Source organism: Salvelinus fontinalis, chromosome 8, assembly GCF_029448725.1.
Source record: "Salvelinus fontinalis isolate EN_2023a chromosome 8, ASM2944872v1, whole genome shotgun sequence".
NCBI lineage: Eukaryota > Metazoa > Chordata > Actinopteri > Salmoniformes > Salmonidae > Salvelinus > Salvelinus fontinalis.
In genome coordinates, this window is record NC_074672.1 from 8,686,079 (window position 1) to 8,701,618 (window position 15,540).

General features: G+C 43.8%; 1 protein-coding gene across 1 annotated transcript in view; it reads left to right on the plus strand.

Moving 5' to 3' along the window:
* LOC129860471 (kazrin-like) overlaps positions 1–15,540 on the plus strand; it is a 167,288-nt gene that overhangs the window by 2,078 nt on the left and 149,670 nt on the right. The gene's annotated exons all lie outside the window — the stretch shown is intronic.

The window sequence follows — 15,540 nt, forward strand, 5'->3', positions numbered from 1 at the left end:
GAACTGTTTCGTTTCGTATTTTGTTTGTTTAACGTATTCGATTAAAATGGATACTTTTCACGCTGCGCCTTGGTCCTCCTCTCTTCCTCCATACGACGAATGTTACAAATTTGGGCTATTAGGCTAAATTACTTTTTTTCTTCTCCAAATGCAGACAATGACTCAAAACACACTGCTGCCTGGGTTTGCATTGCAAATGACAGCATAAACTGGGTCTACTAATTAGTAGTTTTGTTTTGTTTATTTTTAAACATCTTTCTCAAAAAAGTGCTGTCCCACCTTTTGATGTCCCTACCAAAACACACACATTTTTATTTTTAATAGTTTAACCTTTATTTAACTAAAATACTGAAAAAATGAATGTGCCTTAAGCCACACCCCTACACATATCCCCAGGTGATGGGATTGCACTACTCTCCAGCATGGCCACATGGTGAGTAATTTGGTAAATATCATGTATTTTTAAGAAGTGTAAGTACTGAACATCTACTATATCAAATATGTAAATCACGGTTTTGGGACAAAAATAAATGTTTGATGGGATGTACATTTGTTCAAATGAAAGATAGCCAGCCATATGTTAGCTATGGGGATTCAAAATAAGTAAAAATTGTCCTAACCGAAACAGTCAAAACCAACACAATTTAGACAATAAAGATAGAGGTCTCGTCTTTGTATCTGTCATTATGGTGTCTGTGACAACGCCATTGAGACTATCTCCATTTTAAAGTTGCATGCGCCATGATACAGAGGACCACCATTTGGGTAGTGGACTTCGGGAAAAAAGAGAGTATTGCGATGCATAGCCAGCCGGTGGGCTCCAACCCTCAGGGCCAAACATTCACTTATATTTGGCCAAAACATAGATATCTATAATGTGCTATACCGTAGTGTACTGTATTGTGCTCTACTGTACTCTTGAGGGGGCTTAACTGGCGCTACGCAGATTTGTGACGGGGCTACAGCCCCATAGCCCCGGTGTAGCGCCGTGCATGATATACAGCGATGAGTTTCTCGCTTTCATAACGAGGAGCGCCCACAATGTGTTTTGTACGGGGAAGTGCCTAGTAATGACTCTCTCAAAACGAACAAATTAATAAAACGACACGTCCTGACCAAACATCCACAGCATGATGGTAAACCCAGATATTTCTTTCAGAACAGGGCAGATTGCTTCAGGAAACAGTGCTTCAACAGTGGAAAGTAAGTCAGCTAGCAAGGCATTGTTGTCATTTTATAACAGGTGATGATCAGCAGAAATAAGGGAGTACTAACTCTCATTGTAGTAGATGTAAGTTTCTCTTTCAAACAATCCCCTGGCCTTTTACACAGCTAATGATAACTTGCTTTGGCTAATGTTAGCTATTATCTTCATCTGTGCTGTTAAAGTTGAAAAAATGATCAGGCCTACTGTTGTAGATCTTACTGTAGAAGTGATTGTTGAAAACGAGTCTAGGTTGGAACTGTTGCTGTTAAAATACAATAGTTTGTATTCTTAACTGGAATAAACTGATTTGAAGCAAGATGCTTTTTGAGGCAAACACACTCACACAGTTCTGGGTTGCTCATCTACAGCAGGAAGTGGTCTCCTGCCTGACTGATAACACACTCACACAGCTCTGGGTTGCTCATCTACAGCAGGAAGTGGTCTCCTGCCTGACTGATAACACACTCACACAGTTCTGGGTTGCTCATCTACAGCAGGAAGTGGTCTCCTGCCTGACTGATAACACACTCACACAGTTCTGGGTTGCTCATCTACAGCAGGAAGTGGTCTCCTGACTGACTGAGAAATCAGTAGATGTTCTGGTCCAGTTTGGCACCACATACCTATGTGAGTCAGGGTTCTCAACTCTGACATACTTAAAAAAACAAGTACAGGAACTGTCACGCGGGACTAGGTGGGTGAAGCAATCAGACAAAGAGAGTTCCACTTAAGAAAAGTGCTCCTTTTACTATTGCACACAAAAAAATTATAAGCCCAAACATACAGGGCGCAGAGAACAACTTGACAACCCAAAACACAGGGTGCCAAGTAAATAGAAAATAATACACCTCTACCTAAAACACACACACGTAACAGAAAGACAATCCCGCACAAAACAAGGGCGGGTCTACCTACTAAATATAGGGAAGCTCATTAACCAAAAACAACAAACACAGGTGAAACTAATAAGACAAAACAAACAGACAAACGAAAAAGGGATCGGTGGCGGCTAGTAGGACGGTGACGACGACCGCCGAGCACCGCCCGAACAGGCAGGGGAGCCAACTTTGGCGGAAGTCGTGACAGGAACAGTTTCAAGGCTGAGCATGACCTCAGAATAAACACTGTTTCCCATGCTTGTTCAACGAACCATTAACAATTAATGAGCATTCCTCTGTGGAACGGTCGTTAAGACACTAACAGCTTACAGACGGTAGGCAATTAACGTCACAGTTATGAAAACTTAGGACACTAAAGAGACCTTTCTGCTGACTCTGAAAAACACCAAAAGAAAGATGCCCAGGGTCCCTGCTCATCGGCGTGAACGTGCCTTAGGCATGCTGCAAGGAGGCATGAGGACTGCAGATGTGGACAGGACAATAAATTGCCACGTCTGTACTGTAAGACGCTTAAGACAGTGCTACAGGGAGACAGGATGGACAGCAGATCGTCCTCGCAGTGGCAGACCACGTGTAACAACACCTGCACAGGATCGGTATATCCGAACATCACATCTGCGGGACAGGTACAGGATGGCAACAACAACTGCCCGAGTTACACCAGGAATGCACAATCCCTCCATCAGTGCTCAGACTGTCCGCAATAGGCTAAAAGAGGCTGGACTGAGAGCTTGTAGGCCTGTTGTAAGGCAGGTCCTCACCAGAAATCACCGGCAACTAAGTTGCCTATGGGCACAAACTCACCGTCACTGGACCAGACAGGACTGGCAAAAAGTGCTCTTCACTGACGAGTCGCGGTTTTGTCTCACCAGGGGTGATGGTCAGATTCGCGTTTATCATCAAAGGAATGAGCGATACACCGAGGCCTGTACTCTGAAGCGGGATCGATTTAGATGTGGAGGGTCCATCATGGTCTGGGGCGGTGTGTCACAGCATCATCGGACAGAGCTTGTTGTCATTGCAGGCAATCTCAACACTGTGCATTACAGGGAAGACATCCTCCTCCCTCATGTGGTACCCTTCCTGCAGGCTCATCCTGACATGACCCTCCAGCATGACAATGCCACCAGCCATACTGCTCGTTCTGTGCGTGATTTCCTGCAAGACCGGAATGTCAGTGTTCTACCATGGCAAGCGAAGAGCCCAGGTCACTTTCCCATTGAGCACGTCTGGGACCTGTTGGCTCGGAGGATGAGGGCTAGGGCCATTCCCCTCAGAAATGTCTGGGAACTTGCAGGTGCCTTGGTGGAAGAGTGGGGTAACATCTCACAGCAAGAACTGGCAAATCTGGTGCAGTCCATGAGAAGGAGATGCACTGCAGTACTTAATGAAGCTGGGGGCCACACCAGATACTGACAGTGACTTTTGATTTTGACCCCCCCTTTGTTCAGGGACACATTATTCAATTTCTGTTAGTCACATGTGTGTGGAACTAGTTCAGTTCATACAAATATTTATACATGTTATACATGTCCAATGCTCTAACCACTAGCCCACCTGCCAACCCACTGGATAGACTTTCTAAACTTGCAGTAATCATGGCCGGATACGGACCGGACAGACAGGACACGTGTCCAGGGGGCTCCCATTGATTTTATTAGTAGTTCTCCCTCCGATATCATATTAACATGGCATAAGTCATGGCAAAATGTGTAGAATTGCAGGATATTTGCTTTCAAAGAGCAAATATTTCTCCCCACCCCAAGCCACATGGGTTGAATTGCAGGACATTTATAAATTAAGAATGTACACATTAAAATGTATGAAAACACAAGTACACACACACCCCTGTGCAGGAGCAGCAACAGCGTGACGTAGCTGCTGTTTAAGTCTCGGGTCCAAGTTGCTGTAAACGTGCAAGCTCAGGGAAACACACACACCTCCTCTGCATTGGCCAATGCCTTGTATATCACCGTGAGTTTCCTCGGAATGCTGCTGTGGTATCAGCGAGTTCATCACGGACAAGCACTGAATCTCTCTCTGAGAGAGAGAGAGAGAGAGAGAGAGAGAGAGAGAGAGAGAGAGAGAGAGAGAGAGAGAGAGAGAGAGAGAGAGAGAGGAGAGAGAGAGAGAGGAGAGAGAGAGAGAGAGAGAGAGAGAGAGAGAGAGAAGAGAGAGGAGAGAGAGAGAGAGAGAGAGGAGAGAGAGAGAGAGAGAGAGAGAGAGGAGGAGAGAGAGAGAGAGAGGGAGAGAGAGAGGAGAGAGAGAGAGAGAGGAGAGAGAGAGAGAGAGAGAGAGAGGAGAGAGAGAGAGAGAGAGAGAGAGAGAGGAGAGTGAGAGAGAGAGGAGAGAGAGAGAGGAGAGAGAGGAGAGAGAGAGAGAGAGAGATCGAGACGAGAGAGAGAGAGAGAGAGAGAGAGGTGCTGCTTGTGCACATTTAAATTCCGGTGATGTCAGTGGTTGGTTATTAATGGGTGTAGTCTGTTATTAATGGGTGTCTGTCTGTCTGTGCATGTGTGAGTTTTATGGTATGCCACTGACCCGTGTACTGTATGCTATCTGCACTCATGCAGAGTTTGGTTGCTGTAATGGGAAGGTAAAGAGTAAGAGGTAGTAGAGGATACCGAGAAAAAGAGAGAGAGAGGGAGGGAATGAGAGGAAAAGAAAGAGGGAACAGGAAAAAAGCCCATTGAGATTCTCCGAATATCCGTACTTGCGTTCTAAATAGTAGGCAGGGCCGGCACTACCCAATAAGCGACATGAGCGACCGATTTGGGAGCTGCGGACGCTATGGGCCCCCCAAAATAAATAAAACTAAACAATTCCCTATAGCAACTTGGTTGGGGTCTCAACCTAATGTTGAGAGTTACGATAGTAGAATACATAAGATGCAATTTCTAAATTGTGTTGTGCCTCTGCAGTTTTTATCTTGTTATGTCAGTCACTGACAGTCACTCAATTAGCCCATGTCAGCAAACATATTTTTAGTTTGGTAGATAGTCAAGCCAACATTCTAAACAGTGTAGTATCAATGGACAAATTCCTGACCAGGCAGTTTGGGCACGTGCCCACAGGACCTGACCTACAGTGGGCCCCATTGATTTTGTTAGTCACTCTCACTCAAATATCATATGAACATGGCATAAGTCATAATGTGTAGAATTTAAAATTAGCTTTAAAATGTAACATTTTCTAACCACCCCATGGCAAAATGTGAAGAACTACAGGGAATTTACTTTAAAACAAAAACATTCTCTCTGCCTTCAAGAAGGGGGCCACTAAAATGTTTTGCTCGTGGGGTGTGGGCCCCCAATCAAATCTCGCTTAGGACCCCTAAAAAGCCCAAATGGTATGTTTTATAGTATGTGACATTTTGAAAATCGAGTGCTTTAAATGTCATAGTCATTCAGATTTTCATCTAGTAGAATTCACAGCACACGTTTGAGGAAGAGAATCATCATTCAAGACTTTTGGCAAAAGCTGATAAGAGGACGAGCTTTACCAATTGAACGAATGGTGGGAATCAACACAAGTGCAGAGTTTCTTTTACAAGGGAGACCTGGCCAAGGAAGCAGCAGCAGTCAACACATTTACACTGAACAAAAATATGAACACAACATGTAATGTGTTGGTTTCATGAGCTGATATAAAATATATGCGAAATGTTTAATACACACATAAAGCTTATTACACTCAAATTCTGTGCACAAATTTGTTTACATCCCTCTTAGTGAGAATTTCTCCTTTGCCAAGATAATCCATCCACCTGACAGGTGTGGCATATCAAGAAGCTGATTAAATAACATAATAATTGTGCACCTTGTGCCGGGGACAATAAATGGCCACACTAAAATGCGCACTTCTGTCACACAACACAATAGATGTCTCAAGTTTTGAGGGAGCGTACAATTGGCATGCTGACTGCAGGAATGTCCACCAGAGCTGTTGCCAGATAATTGAATGTTAATTTCTCTACCATAAGCAATGTTGTTTTAGAGAATTTGGCAGTACCTCCAATCAGCCTCAAAATCGCAGACAACATGTATTTATTTTAACAGGTAAGCTAGTTGAGAACAAGTTCTCAATTACAACTGCAACCTGGCCAAGATGAAGCAAAGCAGTGAGACATAAAAAACACAGAGTTACACATGGAATAAACAAGTGTACAGTCAATAACATAATAGAATAAAAGTCTATATACAGTGTGTGCAAATGGCGTGAGGAGGTAGGAAATAAATAGGCCATAGTAGCAAAGTAATTACAATTTAGCAGATTAACACTGGAATGATAAATGAGTGGATGATGATGTGCAAGTAGAAATACTGGGGTGCAAAAGAGCAGAAAAGTAAATTAAAACAATATGGGGATGAGGTAGGTAGATTGGGTGGGCTATTTACAGATGGACTATGTACAACTGCAGCGATCGGTTAGCTGCTCAGATAGCTGATGTTTAAAGTTAGTGAGGAAAATAAAAGTCTTCAGCGATTTTTGCAATTCGTTCAGTCACTGGCAGCTGAGAACTGGAAGGAAAGGAGGTGTTGGCTTTGGGGATGACCAGTGAGATATACCTGCTGGAGTGCGTGCTACGGGTGGGTGTTGTTATTGTGACCAGTGAGCTGAGATAAAGGCGGAGCTTTACCTAGCATAGACTTATAGATGACCTGGAGCCAGTGGGTCTGGCGACGAATATGTAGCGAGGGCCAGCCGACTAGAGCATACAGGTCGCAATGGTGGTTGGTATATGGGGCTTTGGTAACAAAACGGATGGCACTGTGATAGACTGCATCCAGTTTGCTGAGTAGAGTTTAGGAAGTTATTTTGTAGAACGCATCGCCGAAGTCGAGGATCGGTAGGATAGTCAGTTGTACAAGGTTAAAACTGACTACAAGGCGTGAGTGAAGGAGGCTTTGTTGCGACATAGAAAGCCGATTCTAGATTTGATTTTGTATTGGAGATGTTTAATATGAGTCTGGAAGGAGAGTTTACAGTCTAGCCAGACACCTAAGTATTTGTAGTTGTCCACATATTCTAAGTCAGAACCGTCCAGGGGAGTGATGCTAGTCGGGCGGGCGTGTGCGGGCAGCGAACGGTTGAAGAGCATGCATTTGGTTTTACTAGTGTTTAAGAGCAGTTGGAGGCCACGGAAGGAGTGTTCTTTGGCATTGAAGCTCGTTTGGAGGTTTGTTAACAGAGTGTCCAAAGAAGGGCCAGATGTATACAGTATGGTGTCGTCCAAATACACCTCTGCTGTTTTCAATCAGGATCTCAGCGATCACTGCCTCATTGCCTGCATACACTATGGGTCTGCGGTCAAACGACCACTCCTCATCACTGTCAAACGCTCCCTAAAACACTTCTGCGAGCAGGCCTTTCTAATCGACCTGGCCCGGGTATCCTGTAAGGATTTTGACCTCATCCCGTCAGTCGAGAATGCCTGGTCGTTCTTTAAAAGTAATTTCCTCACCATCTTACGGATTTAGGGTTGTACCTGGTGGGTTCCTTGATGATTTGTGTGAGATAGATGACCTCAATCTTAGATTGTAGAACTTCCGGGGTTTTAAGCATATCCCAGTTTACGTCACCTAACAGAACGAATTCTGAAGATAGATGAGGGGCAATCAATTCACATATGGTGTCCAGGGCACAGCTGGGAGCTGAGGGGGGTCTAACAGGTGGCAACAGTGAGAGACCTATTTATGGAGAGATTCATTTTTAAATTAGAAGCTCTAACTGTTTGGGCACAGACCTGGAGGGTAAGATAGAACTCTGCAGGCTATCTCTGCAGTAGATTGCAACTCCTCCCCCTTTGGCAGTTATATCTTGACGGAAAATGTTGTAGATGGGTATGGAAATCTCCAAATTTTTGGTGGCCGTCCTAAGCCAGGATTCAGACGCAGCAAGGACATCAGGGTTGGCGGAGTGTGCTAAAGCAGTGAGTAAAACAAACTTAGGGAGGAGGCTTCTGATGTTAACATGCATGAAACCAAGGCTTTTTCGATTACAGAAGTCAACAAATGAGAGTGCCTGGGGACACGCAGGGCCTGGGTTAATCTCTACCTCACCCGAGGAACAGAGGAGGAGTAGGATGAGGGTACGGCTAAAGGCTATCAAAACTGGTCATCTAGTGCGTTGGGGACAGAGAATAAAAGGAGCAGATTTCTTTGCGTGGTATAACAAATTCAGGACATAATGTGCAGACAGGGGTATTGTGGGGTGCGGGTACAGTGGAGGGAAGACCAGGCACTGAGTGACGAGAGGTTGCATCTCTGGACGTGCTGGTTATACCGGGTGAGGTCACAACATGTGTGGGGGGTGGGACAAAGGAGGAATCCGAGGCATGTAACATGGGACTAGGGGCTCTACTGTAAACTAAAACAATGATAACTATCCTAAACAACAGTATACAAGGCATATTGACATTTGAGAGAGACATAAAGCGAGGCATACAGCAATCACATGTGTTGATTGGGAGAGCTAGCTAAGACAATGGGTAAGACGACAACAGCTAATCAACTAAGACAACAACAAAAGGTAAAATGGCAATGAATGGGCAGAGAGGGTCGGTTAACTACACACAGGGCCTGAGTTCGGGTCTAGGGCCGACAGATAAACAAAAAAATAAAAATAAACTAAATGGAGTACCGTGATAAATGAACAGTCCAACAGGCATCAGCTATGTAGCCAAGTGATCATATGGTCCAGTGAACAGCAATAGATGGAGCAGGGAAGCCGCGGCGTAGTCGTTACTACGCTAGAACGCGGGAGTCAAGGCATTTAAAGTTAGCAGGCCAGGATAAGTAGAAGCGTCTGCTCCAACGTCCGGTTGAGGGCACAGCGGATGGAATTACGTCTGCGGGTCAGTTGTGGTGGTACGGCAGGGCGCCGTGTCGACAAAAGGTCCGAGCCAGATGGCAAAAGAGGTATTGTAGTTGTAGTAATTTAGTTTGCTAGCCAGGAGATGCACCTGGCTCGCGGCTAACTGGTGCTGGCTTCGGGGCATGGGCATTAGCCACTCGGTAGCAGCTAGCTAGCAGCGATGATCCGCTGCAAAGGTCCAGAGCTTACGTATCCAGTAAGAGTAGTGGATTCTAGCAGTGTCCGGGAGTCATCGGCTGGGTAGCCGGGTGATCACAGAGTGGGCCGGGAGGTGGGCCTGGCTCAGGGCTAGCTTCGGGGCTGGGTCACTCGGTGGCAGCTAGCTAGCTGTGATGATCAGTAGTAATGGTCCAGGGTTTACGGCAGGAATCCGGCGTTGTAGTGGAGAAAAACAGTCAGAGGCTGGTAGGTATTATCCAGGCTAAAAGAATATGGTTGCTGCCTGTGCAGAAGGTAAAGGATGCTAGCAGTGGCTAACAATGACTAAAAGGCTAAATGGCATCGTGTTGGCGAGCATTTTGCTGATGTCAACGTTCTGAACAAAGTGCCCCATGGTGGCGGTGGGGTTATAGTATGGGCAGGCATAAGCTACGGACAACGAACACAGTTACATTTTATCAATGTCAATTTGAATGCACAGAGTTACCGTAACGAGATCCTGAGGCCCATTGTCGTGCCTTTCATCTGCCACCACCACCTCATGTTTCAGCATGATAATGTATGGCCCATGTCACAATGATCTGTACACAATTCCTGGAAGCTGAAAATGTCCCAGTTCTTTCATGGACTGCATACTCACCAGACATGTCACCCATTGAGCATGTTAGGAATCCTCTGGCTCAACGTGTACGACAACATGTTCCAGTTCCCGCCAATATCCAGCAACTTCGCACAGCCATTGAGGCGTGGGACAACATTCCACAATCAACAGCTTGATCAACTCTATGCGAAAGAGATGTACTGCGCTTGAAATTATGACTGGTTTTCTGACCAACAGATGCAAGACTCTTCCTAGAGCTGTCCGCCTGTTCAAACTGAGCAGAAGGGCCTTGGTCAGGGAGGTGACCAAGAACCCAATGGTCACTCTGACAGAGCTCAAGAGGTCCTCTGTGGAGATGGGAGAGTCTTCCAGAAGGACAACCATCTCTACAGCACTCCACCAATAAGGCCTTTATTGTAGTGCCGAGACGGAAGCCACTCAGTAAAAGCCACATGACAGCCCACTTGGCACCTAAAGGATTCTCTGGTCTGATGAAACCAAGATTGAACTCTTTGGCCTGAATGCCAAGAATCACTTCTGGAGGAAACCTGGAACCATCCCAACTGTGAAGCATGGTGTGGGGATGTTTTTCAGCGGCCGGGACTAGAAGACTAGTCAGGATCAAGGTTAAGATGAATGGAGCAAAGTGCAGAGAAATCCTTGATGAAAACCTGCTCCAGAGTGCTCAGGACCTCCGAGAGGGGCAAAGGTTCACCTTCCAACAGGACAACAACCCTAAGCACACAGCAAAGACAATGCAGGAGTGGCTTCGGGGCAAGTCACTGTATGTCCTTGAGTGGCCCAGACTTGAACCCGATTGAACATCTCTAGAGAGACCTGAAAGTAGCTGTGTAACGATGCTCCCCATCCAACTTGACAGAGCCCAGAGAGGATCTGCAGAAAATAATTGGAGAAACTCCCCAAATACAGATGTGGCCCACTTGTAGCGTCATATCCAAGAAGACTTGATGCTGTAATCACTGCCAAAGGTTCTTCAACAAAGTACTGAGTAAGGTTCTGAATACTTATGTAAATGTCATATTTCAATCATTTAAAAATATATATATTTACAACCATTTCTAAAAACCTGTTTTTGGTTCATCATTATGGGGTATTATGTGTAGATGGATGAGGGGGAAAAAAACGTAATCTATTGTCGAATAAGGCTGTAACGTAATAAAATGTGGAAAAAGTCAAGGGGTCTAAATACTTTCCGAATGTACAGTATATTGACTGATTTCCTTCTATAAACTGTAACTCAGTAAAATCTTTGAAATTGTTGCATGTAGTGTTTATATGTTTGTTCAGTGTAAAGACACAACAATACGATCTACAGGAAATATTTACACTCCTTCTATACAGAGTTCTGCACTGGAGTTTTAAACTCAGTGAGGGGCACAAGTGCATCTAGGTGAAGCATAATTTGCAGACTTTGCTTGCATTTTTGACATGGTGTGTCATATCGTATTATCCTCTCTAGTTCTCTCATATAGCCAGCCAGTGGCAGTTTAATAACCTTGCGGAAGTCATATCTGTCTCAAGTATGATTGAGGCACATCCATGTTTCTCAAACGTAAAATTTCAAAGTTAAGTTTAGACATTATCTCCAAAATATTAAGGTTAGGCATTAACTCTGAATGGTTAAGGTTTGGGGATAGGCTTAAAACAAAAATCTCAAACAACTTTCTATCGCCGGATTCAAACATGCATCCTTTGGCACCGGAGGCAGATGCTTACGCCCAGGCAAAACCAAAACCAGCATGAAGGTAACAGCACTTACTTTAGCCCCTAGTAGCCAATTTCCACATCATCTCCAACATCCTCAGACATGGATGGACGTTGAATACTGACTTGTATAACAGGTGACCGGCTGGATAAAAATGTTATGAAAACTGTCCAGTCACAATGTCTCAGACTGTGTCCTCTGGCCCAAAATATATAGACACATGGCATTGGTCAGAGGTGAACCCTGGTGAAAAAGTTTGTCCTCCCTGTCTCATCAAGACAAGGTTGATGTATTAATCTCCATTGGAGGCACTTGACCTTGAGTACTATGTGGTGTACGTGTGTGCGCCTGCGTCCCACTGTCCGTATGTCTCTATTCGGCTGTCCATCCATCCCGTCTGTCAGTTCTAAGTTCCCCCTCAGTTTGTCTGTGAGCGACAAGATCCAGTCAGTGGCTCTGACCTTACTCTACCTCTCACTCTCCCCCTTTCGTGCCACTCTCTGCCCCCACAAGCAACAGACAGACAAGCCAATTCTACTCTTAATACTTCTCTTCACTTCTTCCTTGAAGTTCAAGTGGCTTTTAAAAAGCCTATTTGGCAGCTACTATTGGGTGACGTGGTAACGGCGGTGGGGACGGCAGGGGTGGAAGGCGCTGGATTTGCGGCTGGCAGCTTGGCTGAGTGGCAGCTGCAATGAGGCGCACGGCTGGATCATGGTTCCCCTGTGCTGATTAGGGAGTGAGAGAGAGAGAAGACAGAATGAAGGATATAGAACGTGAGAGAGCGAGAGAAAGAAGGATAGAGCGCTTGAGATAGAGAGAATGGCATTGGGCTAAGGAGAAGAGAAAGGGCGGAAGTAAGGGATATAGAAGAGAAACAGAGGGAGAAGAGGAAAGAAAAAGAGAACAATGAAGAGAGAGGGGGGTATCGGGGAAGAGGGAGGGCTTAGTCAGATATAGGGATGAGAATATTGGGAAAGGGAGATGATATGGAGACAGAGAAAAGAAGAGAGTGAGAGAGACTGGAGAGTAAGAAAGACAGTGATGACTGATATGGCCCAAACAATGAAATTGTTGTTTCACTGGCGTCTGCACACAAGAGACTTAAAACATAAAGATAGCTATAATATTTATGCTAGTGTTCTTATTCTAATTATGTACACAGACATCCCCTCACATTCAGATGTTACCCCTATACCACAACTTTACGAGTTATTTGTCCGAGTGCCTGGGGGTAGGGAGGAATTGAAACTAAAGGCGTTTTCACACACAGTTTTGAGCTATATTTCAAATCAAAGTTAGACAATTTGTTACATTGTATTTTTTTTTCATTTGGTTCAGTTGGTTTCACATTGCCAAACAAAGAAAAATTCCTAAACCAAACCAAGCATCTATGCAAGTAATTTGTGTATTGGACAAAAATACTCACATTACATCTATTTATGATTTATCATAAAGTATCACTTGTGTGTCCCAATCTTCATATTACCTTCACTTTGGTGTTCCAACAATGTGTATTGTATTTTTTTCATATAAGCCCTTGGGCTTTCAACCACACCTGCACACCGTTTTGTGTATATATATATATATATATATATATATATATATATATATATATATTTTCTGTATTGTTGTCCCACTTGTTTTCTTTGGTGCAAATAAAATAAATAACAACATGAGGGAGGAAACAGAGCAATCGCTGCTCTAACTGCGACCATATTCAGTAGCCTATATCCCCAGAAAAGCCCCCATCTCCGCTAATCTGCACCGGATACGGTCATGTGCTGCTACCTTAAGAATGTTTCAGAGATCTCCAATTACTGTATGACGCTGTGTGCATTTCATCAAATGCTTGCAGTCAAACAATCAATAATACAACTCTGGTTCTTTTCCTGTGTTTGGTCCATACTGCGTTCTCACTGGCAGCGAACCACAGTACGGATTGAATTGAATCGGAACACTAAGTTGTTTAGTCCCGATTGTGGATAGAATGGTCACATCCGAACTAAGGGGGTAAACGCACCAGAGTTGGGAAAACCGCACGTGTGAAAGCCCCCTAACTGTGAGGTTACAACAGATCTATGCATTCCTCTTCACCACCCCATTTAGCCCTGGCTGACGCTAATAGCGATGAAGCGATATAATTAGGAATAAGAATACTAGAATAGACATTTTAACCTATTCTAGTACGCCGTTCCAAAGGTCAGCCATGTTGGTCAGGGAGTTGGTAAACCATGGTTTGTCAGTGCAGTTATAGTGTAAAATAATGAATGTGAAGAATTTATCGAGCTCGCCAGTCAGTTTTGGAGGAATGATGCCATACATTTTTCAAATTAACCTGTCTAGGATGAGGGTGCCGCTAGCGGCACTCCCCCCCCCCCCCCCCACTGAAAAGGCAGAGCCGCGAAATTCAAAAAAAATATTTTTTTTAAATATTTAACTTTCACACATTAAAGTCCAATACAGCTAATGAAAGACACAGATCTTGTGAATCCAGCCAACATGTCCGATTTTTAAAATGTTTTACAGGGAAGACACAATATGTAAAGATGTAAATCTATTAGCTAAAAACACATTAGCATAATCCACCATCTTTTATTTGTCCACCAACACCAGTAGCTATCACCAATTCGGCTAAACTAAGATATTTATAGCCCCTAACCAAGAAAAAAACTCATCAGATGACAGTCTGATAACATATTTATGGTATGGGATAGGTTTTGTTAGAAAAATGTGCATATTTCAGGTAGATGGCATAGGTTACAATTGCACCCACCGTCACAAATGGACTAGAATAACTACATAGAGCAACGTGTTTACCTACTTACTAATCATCAAACATTTCGTAAAAATACACAGCATACACTAATCGAAAGACACAGATCCTGTGAATACAGACAATATTTCAGATTTTCTAAGTGTCTTACAGCGAAAACACAATAAATCGTTATATTAGCATAGCACATAGCACATAGCAGCCCAGCATTGATTCTAGCCAAAGAGAGCGATAACGTCAACATCGCCAAAATATATTATTTTTTTCACTAACCTTCTCAGAATTCTTCAGATGACACCCCTGTAACATCACATTACAACATACATATACAGTTTGTTCGAAAATGTGCATATTTAGCCACCAAAATCATGGTTAGACAATGTGAAATGTAGCCCAGCTGGTGAGAAAATGTCCGTGCGCCATATTAGACAGTGATCTACTCTTATACATAAATACTCATAAACGTGACTAAAAAATATAGGGTGGACAGGGATTGATAGACAATTTAATTCTTAATACAATCGCGGAATTACATTTTTTAAATTATCCTTACTTTTCAATACAGTTTGCGCCAAGCGAAACTACGTCAAAAAACATGGCGTCCTAAGCCACTAACATTTTTCGACAGAAACACGATTTATCATAATAAAAATGTCCTACTTTGAGCTGTTCTTCCATCAGTATCTTGGGCAAAGGATCCTTTCTTGGGTCTAATCGTCTTTTGGTGGAAAGCTGTCCTCTTGCCAGGTGGAAATGCCAACTGCGTTCGGGATGAACTGGAAGCGTGCCCAGCGATTCACAGCGTTTCAGAAATAAATGTCCCAAAATCGCACTAAACGGATATAAATTGCTATAAAACGCTTTAAATTAACTACCTTATGATGTTTTTAACTCCTATAACGAGTAGAAACATGACCAGAGTAATATTACTCCCTCCACTAATGCTTGGAACAGGTGCGGGTCGGTGTCCTCCAGGCGCATGACGCAGCTCCAAAAGAGTTACTAGCTACAGGGTTTTTTAATTTGTAGTGCCTGTGAACGCGCAATCGACCCCATTCAAATCGTCATCACGTAAAGGCATCCAGGGGAAGACGTAAGCAGTGTCCGTATACTCATAGCAATAACTGTGGCCTTTTAACTGACTCCAGATCAGGGGCCAACATTTCTGAAATCTGACTCCATGTCAGGGAAATTGCTGTAGAATGGGTTCTGTTCCACTTAGAGACAAAATTTCAACTCCTATAGAAACTATAGACTGTTTTCTATCCAATAATAATGTGCATATTGTACGATCAA